Genomic DNA, 8,778 nt, shown 5'->3' with positions numbered 1-8,778 from the left:
ATAAGAAATTGGTACATTTGTAATTCCCCCCAAAAATTCTTTAAGAGTGGCAAATACGTACATAAATTTGATTCCTCCCCAGTATGTGTGACGAGTACGTTCCATTAGACTTCATGATTATTTTGTAACAGCTCTACTTATTGCCAAAATTGGGTCTTTATGCATATATATATATGTATATATGTATAATGCATACAACATACATGCAATTATGATAGCTGTTAATATATCATAATTGACTAAACATTATGAATACTGTTTCTCTTTCAAGACATGTACTCTCAAATGCTTTCATAACAACTTCTGTATTTATTTAGGAAAACTTCTACTGATAAAATACCACACACAGAAATATTTTTAAAATGGTGTTTAAGCATGCTGTTGATTTTTCAGAGACACAGTAACAATTTAACTGGTTATAACCTTAACAGAGCAGAGATGTCAAACAGAAAAAGAAATGCTCAAATGCCAAATTAAAATATTTGATCATAAAACAAATGCAATTACAGTTAACTTATTTTCGAACTTGAAGATTGATTATCAAGTATAAGTTAATGTTTAATAAAAGAATTTCATGAAAACAACCTAAATTTGAAGTACAATGAAAATAGTAGATTTTATTTTACCAAAATAGCTTAGTACAATGATTTTGTCAATGTATTCTTTATGTTTATTTATTGGAAATTAACAGAATGTAACCTATGTTATGAATATAAAGGTAATTTTTATTTTTAACTCTCGCTAATTAAATATAAAACATTTACAAAAGTTTGAATATTTGGTGTAAAATTCGATTTTTCATTATTAAGATTACATGCCCTTTCCACCGATTACTTTTCTTGATTTAATAAATCTCCTTTCGGTCTTTCTTACACCTTATACGAGTTTCACCCACTTTGGTAATATATACTGTGTGAGAACTCTGGAAAACTTAAGCGACTTCTCGTTATGTTTTGGAAATTACAACAGAGGTTTGGAATAGGTGTAAAAAAACCCTTTTATAGACTCTGACAAATTAACAGAGCGCACAGCTTGTTCATACAGAATCAGCCTGCATTTATGGCGTAAATCAAAAGTAATGAAATGAATTCAACTAAGTAAATTTTAGTTAGTCTGAAGGCTACACAGAAAGAAACTGCACAAATTATCTCAGACCTAATATTGTAGTATGATATTCAAATAGATTCTACCACCTAAAACCTCTTCCTTTCAATACTACTGCTTTCTACCTCATACGAATACACTCAAAATTAGCATTCTGGCAGGAAAATGGAAAGGAAGAAAGAAAAGCTAATTATCATAAAATAGCTGGTTAATAAAAATAAATGAGAACTCTACAACCTCAATTCACTATTTTAATTTAGCCATTTTCATTTTTATGCAGCCTTTATATCGAAGTATGCATTTGTTTTGGTGTCAATAAACTTAATTCTTTCATTTTTTACTCGATTACATAACATCACATGCAACAGCTGTAAATATGAAAAACACATGCATATATCCAGCAGCATGTTAATTTCTTTTGAATATATGGTGTCTGTCATCTACAAAAGAAAACTGTAAATTCAGAATTATAAGATGTGAACGTAGGTCTCCTGTTGGATAATATAAGAAAGTCACACTTTCTGGTATTACTATTATTTTTTATTATTTGTAGGATTTAAGGTCCTACAAATAATAAAAAATAATAATTAAAAATTAAACACTGTGTAGAGAGTAAAAAGCATAACACAGAAACTTGTTGAAAAATTAACATGTATATCACTTTGCCCGAGTGTTATGGTCAGAATCCCATTCTGTATAATAATATATGCATTTGACATTATTATGTATTGCTAATTAAATTAACATTTAAATACTTCAATGAAATATTAAGAAAATGAGAAGAATTATGAATATTACTTACTATATGATATGAATTTTTTAAAAGTAAGCTAATTAATAAACAAAGAGCAAAATATATAGTTCCATATTCCTTACGCTGAAGTCTACTTCATGCTTATTATATCATCATTAGTTATGAGGGCAGAACATTTGTGGTCTTCACCTTGAAAAATCATGAGGAACATTTTAATAACATAAGAAAATTTCATATAATGGCCAGTAGCTGAACTGAATGAAATGAGTATTTTAAATTCATTAGAAATTTAGGGTCGTGTAATGTTTAAATATTTCAAGTTTTGGAAGAAACTATTTAAAATGTCTTCTTTTTTGGAGGTGGGTTGCTTCAACTGCTTTTGGGCTACAGATTTCAGCCATATAATCTCATAAATAGCATTTAAAGATTAATTTTTTAACCCAGGCAGATCATATTTCCTCATATGAAATTATTGTTCAAAATTTATTCACTGCCTTACTTATTCATTACACACAATATATTCATATACTTATTAATCATATATTAATACAATATTCAAATACTAATTATTAAATCCTTAAAAAATATTCCTCTATTAAAAGAAAAAACATTTTAAAAAATGTCCAATTGAGCAGTATTTGTTTTACCTCAAAATATGTTACTATTGTATTATTTTTCAAATTCATTATTAATACATGAATTAAGTAAACTCAAGCATTATTTAGAATCGAGGATTAGTGATATGGGATGTTTAGAATGTTCAGAGTTTTATGGAAAAGTACTACTGAATGGTAAAAAGCTTTATTAAAATTCAAATACAGTAATTCAATGATGTAATATACACATAATTAATATGCACAACAAACAATTATTGTATGAAATGCATGACAGAGCAAGAATGAAAACATACATGAATTTACAATAACATAAGCTGCAAAATAAACAGAATACAGGAAAACTCACATAAATTTACAATAATATGAAACAATTAAGTGTTATGAGTAATAATATTAGTCAGATTTTTCTTTATAGTTAAATCTTCATTTTCAACTGCTCTTTTAATATCTTGTGTTGGTGGTTAGCCTGCACACATTCTTTAAGGATAATCTCTGTAGCACTTCATCAAACCCTAAATTGTTGAAACAAACATTACCAAATGCTAACTTGTAATGACATTAATACATGCATCATAACAAATACACAATGAATATTAAGAAAATGTTAATGTACCAATATTTCTTGTTTCAGTAGTATCAATTCTTGAAATATCATAAAAGAGGAATTAGACATTTTTGATTAACCATTCAATTATACATCTATCAATTTCAGTGTTATAGTGTGGCACCAGGGTAACTATGTGACACACTAATCCCTTCGAAGATTTCTGATTTACAAAATAATTTTGGCAGTAACTTGTAAAGGCTAAAAAAATATTATCAAAAATATACAATTCTTAAGTAATTACGTATATTTTGCAGAAATACTTCGGAACTGTTTGAACTGGTATTCGTGAGAATCCTTGAGTAATTTTTTGAATGCAGAATAGTTTAACTGAGAAACAACAGAATTCAGCCAAATGATATCCCTAAGTATTATTTCATTTCACTTTCTAATGCATGCATGATAGCATTAATTAAGAATTTAATAAAAACATTAAAAATAATTACATGAAGCAATATCTTTAAAATTTCAAAATTGCATATAATTAAAATCTAGTTTAATATCTGCAATACATTTTTAACTCATCATATTTTCATAAATGTAACTTTACAATCTAAGACTAATTACAATAAAGCATACTTTATGACACAAGAATATGAACTTCCAGATAGTGTGTATCATTTAGTCTGAGATTAAAAACTATGCTAGGAAACATTCTGGAAAACCACATTTAATACGTTTTAAACTATTTTACTTTCCTAGATAATCTCATCAAAATTATTAAATATTCATCAATCTTTTGATCGTCAGTTTCTATTACGAGGTAGAATGTATCCACCAAGACACAAAGAATATGTATTACATACATGTAAAATATAGAAAATACAGTGGTTTTGCTCTGCGCGAGCATGCAACCTATAATTAACTTACTGCAGTTTCAGGATCTTACCCTAGACCAGTACTTTCGAGAACATTCTGGCATGTTATATAATTGCTAGTACACATACTGAATACATGCCATTTTTCGTCAGACTGCTTTCTTCTACCGCTGCTACAAGACCTTGCAGCTGCTCCTCCCATCTTGTTCTTTCGTTTGTTAAAGCAGATATGACGTAAAGTCTAAATTTAATCTTACTTATTAGTTTAAATCACTATTGAATATATAATTTTGAGAATTTCATCTAAAGGCAAAATGATCTGCTGGGAGAATTGAATAAAGATGTGGGATCTAAATAGCTAAATCCTTCTTTGTCGTCATTTTGCAACCTTCTATCCAGCCATAACAATGCCCGGCCTATGATGTAGTTATATTGTCAAGCTTTGGTCATTCCTGTGCCTGCCAAAATATTACATATACACGTATGAAAATTATTAATATAAGCTATATAATGTAATATACTACAATTGTTTTGTCACAGTAATTAGAATAAAAGTCTGAAATATTGCCGTGTCATGCAAAATATCAACTAAATCTGTACACAAGATACGAAATATCAACTAAATCTATACACAAGAATTTTCCATTAAAAATTTCTGTGCAGACCCGATAATCATTCTATATACTGCTCTTTGTATAATGTACTGAACTGTAAAGCTCCAGGTATACAAAACATTTAAAGACACTCGATATTTATTCTGTTGCAGAAGCAGACTGTTTATTTTCAATATATATAATAATAAGCAAATATGATACGTGACAAATCTTTCAGTTCTATAATTTTTATATCTAATATTCAGTGCACTATTATGCTAATAAACAATCATTATTCTCAAATCCTTGCATTATATGTTGGTGATTATGGGTGGTCTATTATTCATCTGTTTTCTTATCCGTCATGGCGACTACACTAAGTCTGTTAATCAAAGCTCAAATGTATGCCTGTCTCCTGTAATTTTAAAGAAATATTTGAAGGAAAGATATGTTAAATTACATAATAATTATACATACTTTGCCTGTGTGTTTACAGTCAGATATAATATTCAACAACTAATATGCTTGAAAATGCCCAAGTGGGATTTGAATGGCTTCAATTACATATACTGGAAAATTAAATAAAAGTATTATAAAAATATTGCGTCCATTTGGATGGCTTAAATAATAGTTGTGTAATAAAAGAACATTTTAGGTATGATATTAACTAATTAATTTTTTTTATCTCTTTGACCTTTAAAATGAAGAAGTAATGTTTCTAGTTGATATTATGTGAAAACCTAAAAAGCAAACAAAAACTATACTAAATATAAAAAATGTTTCCAAAGTTCATACATCTGCAAGAAACTAATAAGGTCAACAATGCCTGATTAACTGAATTTGTTGGCAAATGATGATTCAAATCTGAATATAGAAGACATGTAAACAGTATAAAAGCATACTAAATTTATATCAGTGTACGAGTCATCGTATGTGTGAATGAGTGCTTACTATAAATTAAGTACAAGTCTTACTCTGAACTACTTAGTATGCTTATACACTAACTTTTGCATTTTCTTAATTCATATTTTTAATTAGAATTATTACAAAATTAAATAATATATGTAATAATTGTAACTGAAATAATTGTATTTGAAATTTCACCTCTTTCATAATAACCACAATTGCCTAGTATGTATTCATTAGCAAAGCATTCAATTAAGTGCTTCACAGTATTATTAACAGTAAAGATGCTATCACACGTCGGTTTGTTTTGGAAGAACAACTGTTTGGAACACTTTTTCTGCTTTGTCACAACAACCAATTATTATAGATCACTTTGGGGTTAACATGGGGAACTGGTTCTCCATTACAAACAAGCTGATAGCTGATTGATTGAAAACGAACAATTTGCAATTTTTTTAGAAAGGAAGGAAAAAGTTGCATGTCTTTCTTTCAGTAGTAAACCAGGCAAAACAATTGTCTGAAACAAGTTGTTCATGTGAAACAAATGCCGTGTGATAAGGGTCTCAGACATCATTACTTACATCTAACATTTCACTTCCAGAAACAAGGGTCAACATTTTTCAGCTGCCATTCACTGTGCCAATGCCTGAAATTAAAAAAAAAAAAAAAAAAAAAAAAATTATAAAAATCTTTAAAAGGATGATTCAAGTATTGAAAAATCTTAGATCATAACTTGGTCATACACACAAAATATATTATTTTTTATACCAATAAAATAATATGTTGTTCAGTGCTGAATGAATTATTTAACAATAGGAGAAGGTCAATGGTTGTGAAATCACATCATAATAATAGGAGAATTTATAAAAAATGAAATAAGGGGTTTTATCTTTATTTTATTTAAATTTTACTATTTAGTTAAGAATAATTATCCTACTAACTTTAATTCATATATTCAACTCTGAAACACACTTTCTACAACTTATCTTTGGCTACTATAGTCTGTGTAGTCAGCTTGACAGATACAGTCAGCAAATGATGATTGACAGATTGTTATCTTGTCTTCCTGGTATATGTGCAGTACACGTACATGTTTTCCTACAACTTGTATGATCGCATACATACTTTTTCACTGCAGAAATATACAATTTTATGAAGAACTAATTTGCAATAATATATAGCACACATGAAAACAATCCAAGCATACTTTATATTAAAGTGCAATGTTATGTAATCATTGATGAAAATTACATACATCAAAATATACTTTACTGTTGACTTTACTATTACTTTAGGATTATTAAAAATCATCATCAATTCCTACATGCTGTACAATCATCTGCCTTTTAAAAATAGAACTTGTTACATTTAATATTTCAACAGATTTTTCTATTCAATAGATATTTGATAATATAAGGAGTTAAGTAAATTTGAACTAATTATATTTTATTTTTACCAATTCTTTACAGTTATACCACAATTCATTACATTATTTTATATCATATTAACTTCAACCAAAACATTTCAGCACATTTTGAGATAAAAGACTCAAGTACCTTGCATCAGTTTTAGCTGTAATAAAATTACGCTGTACATACTAATAACTTTCTTCTTGAAGTTTCTCGAAAATGATGTTTCTTTTCGAAAAAATTAAAACAGTAAGGAAACAAATTATTTCTTAAAACATCTTTCTTAATGCTACATTATATAGAAATTTAGGAAATGTTAAAAAATGTTAATGAACTGTATATGTGTTAAAATACAATATATTACATATTGCACATGTAACATATCAAATTTACTGAAATGAGAAAATATATACATACCTGAAAGCAATCTTGCAATAGCATTTGGTTTGAAGCTCGCGCTATCCACTGGAGCACTGCATTTACGCTGGCTTCCTTTACCCATTTTTTGCACTCTTCAATCGAATTTAAACGTGATCGTATCGTTCAACTTTCCAGTTGTTGGAGCAGTACAGGAAAAAAATCTAATTTTACACAGTAATTACTTTACATTGCACATATACTCTACGAAGACTTAAACGCCGGATTTGTTTACAATCAGATGGCGGTATATCTACCACATACCGTATTTATCCTCTTTTCAAATCGCGCCAACATAATAATTACGCCAAATTTGTTTCTGGGCATGCGCAGTATGCGACATTCGTTTAACACTGTTCAACTCAAGGTGCGGTCTGGCATTACGCGGCCCGAGACAGGACTAGCATAGAGTAATGCTGGTCGAAGTATAGATTTACATAAGAGGAGTTTATTAGAAACGGACATATTACTTCTTCTGCCAAGAAGTGGGCGCAAAGTTGCAAGCGTGATATTGATTTTTTTTACACTTTCCCTGAGATGTTTCTGAAAAGTAAATTTTTATAAAGAATGACTCTTAGATATTTAACTTCGTCAACCAAGTCAATTTCTTCATCAAACAGAAGAGGTCTAGGTGGAATGAAATTTGTTTGACCTTTGCGAAAAATTATTGCTTTTGATTTTTCGGTATTAACTTCAATCCTGCAAAGAGTGAGCCAATTTTTTAGATGATTGAGATAATGTTGAAGAAGGAGCTGGACACTAGTAACAGTAGAAGATTGGGTCATAATTGCAGTATCATCAGAGAAAAGGGCAATGGTAATTTGTGGGTCCTTAGGAATATCGTAAATGTAAATGTTATATAAATGGAGAAAGTACTGATCCTTTAGGCACTCCAGCGAAAAGTTTTCTCATGGAAGAAACAGAACTGCCAATTTTCACTGCAAAGATTCTGTCTTGGAGATAAGTCTAATACAATGATCGGGGAAGTTTGTATATAAGTCCCCGGTGCCATACTCTATCAAAAGCTTTCGCAATATCAAGGAAAATATCTCCAGAAGGGAACTTACAATTGAAACCGTCAGTAATATAGTTGATGTCACAAAGCAGCTGGTGATTAGTACTATGAAGATGACGGAAGCCAAACAGTTCGTCTGGAATGTAGGAGCTCTGTGGAATAATTTGATTAAGATCATAAAGAATAACTTTTTCAATTACTTTAGAAAGTTGACTGAGAAGGCTGATGGGCGGTAGTTCTCGGGAAACGTTGAATTTTGATGCGGTTTTGAGAAGACGACGATGATAGCATATTTCCATATATTAGGAAAGTAAGAGAATTTGACGACAGAGTTGATTATCTTAGTAAGACAAGTGATGGCATTGATAGGAAGATGTTTCAACGCTTTGGTAGAAATATAGAAATACCATCAACACCAGGAGCTTTTCTGGGTTTTAAGGAGCTAATACAATCGGCAACCAGCTTAGGCGTGGCAAGGAATGTAAAGTTCAAAGGACCTGGGATTTTTAGGAAGGTATTAACATTATCATTAACTTTGCAG

General features: G+C 29.6%; 1 long non-coding RNA gene across 1 annotated transcript; it reads right to left on the bottom strand.

Moving 5' to 3' along the window:
- Positions 1 to 2,670: 2,670 nt before the first annotated feature.
- LOC146998304 (uncharacterized) lies at positions 2,671 to 7,506 on the bottom strand. The gene is made up of 3 exons (XR_015040058.1): positions 7,223 to 7,506; positions 5,978 to 6,042; positions 2,671 to 2,987 (listed from the first exon to the last, which is right to left on the bottom strand). It is a non-coding gene; the product is annotated as an uncharacterized LOC146998304 (long non-coding RNA).
- Positions 7,507 to 8,778: the final 1,272 nt, after the last annotated feature.

The sequence above is a fragment of the Stegodyphus dumicola genome, chromosome 3, assembly GCF_044657685.1.
Source record: "Stegodyphus dumicola isolate Sdum_Otavi_A_Nest chromosome 3, ASM4465768v1".
NCBI lineage: Eukaryota > Metazoa > Arthropoda > Arachnida > Araneae > Eresidae > Stegodyphus > Stegodyphus dumicola.
Note: the sequence above shows the minus strand (reverse complement) of the source record. Positions and strands in the feature narration are given on the sequence as shown.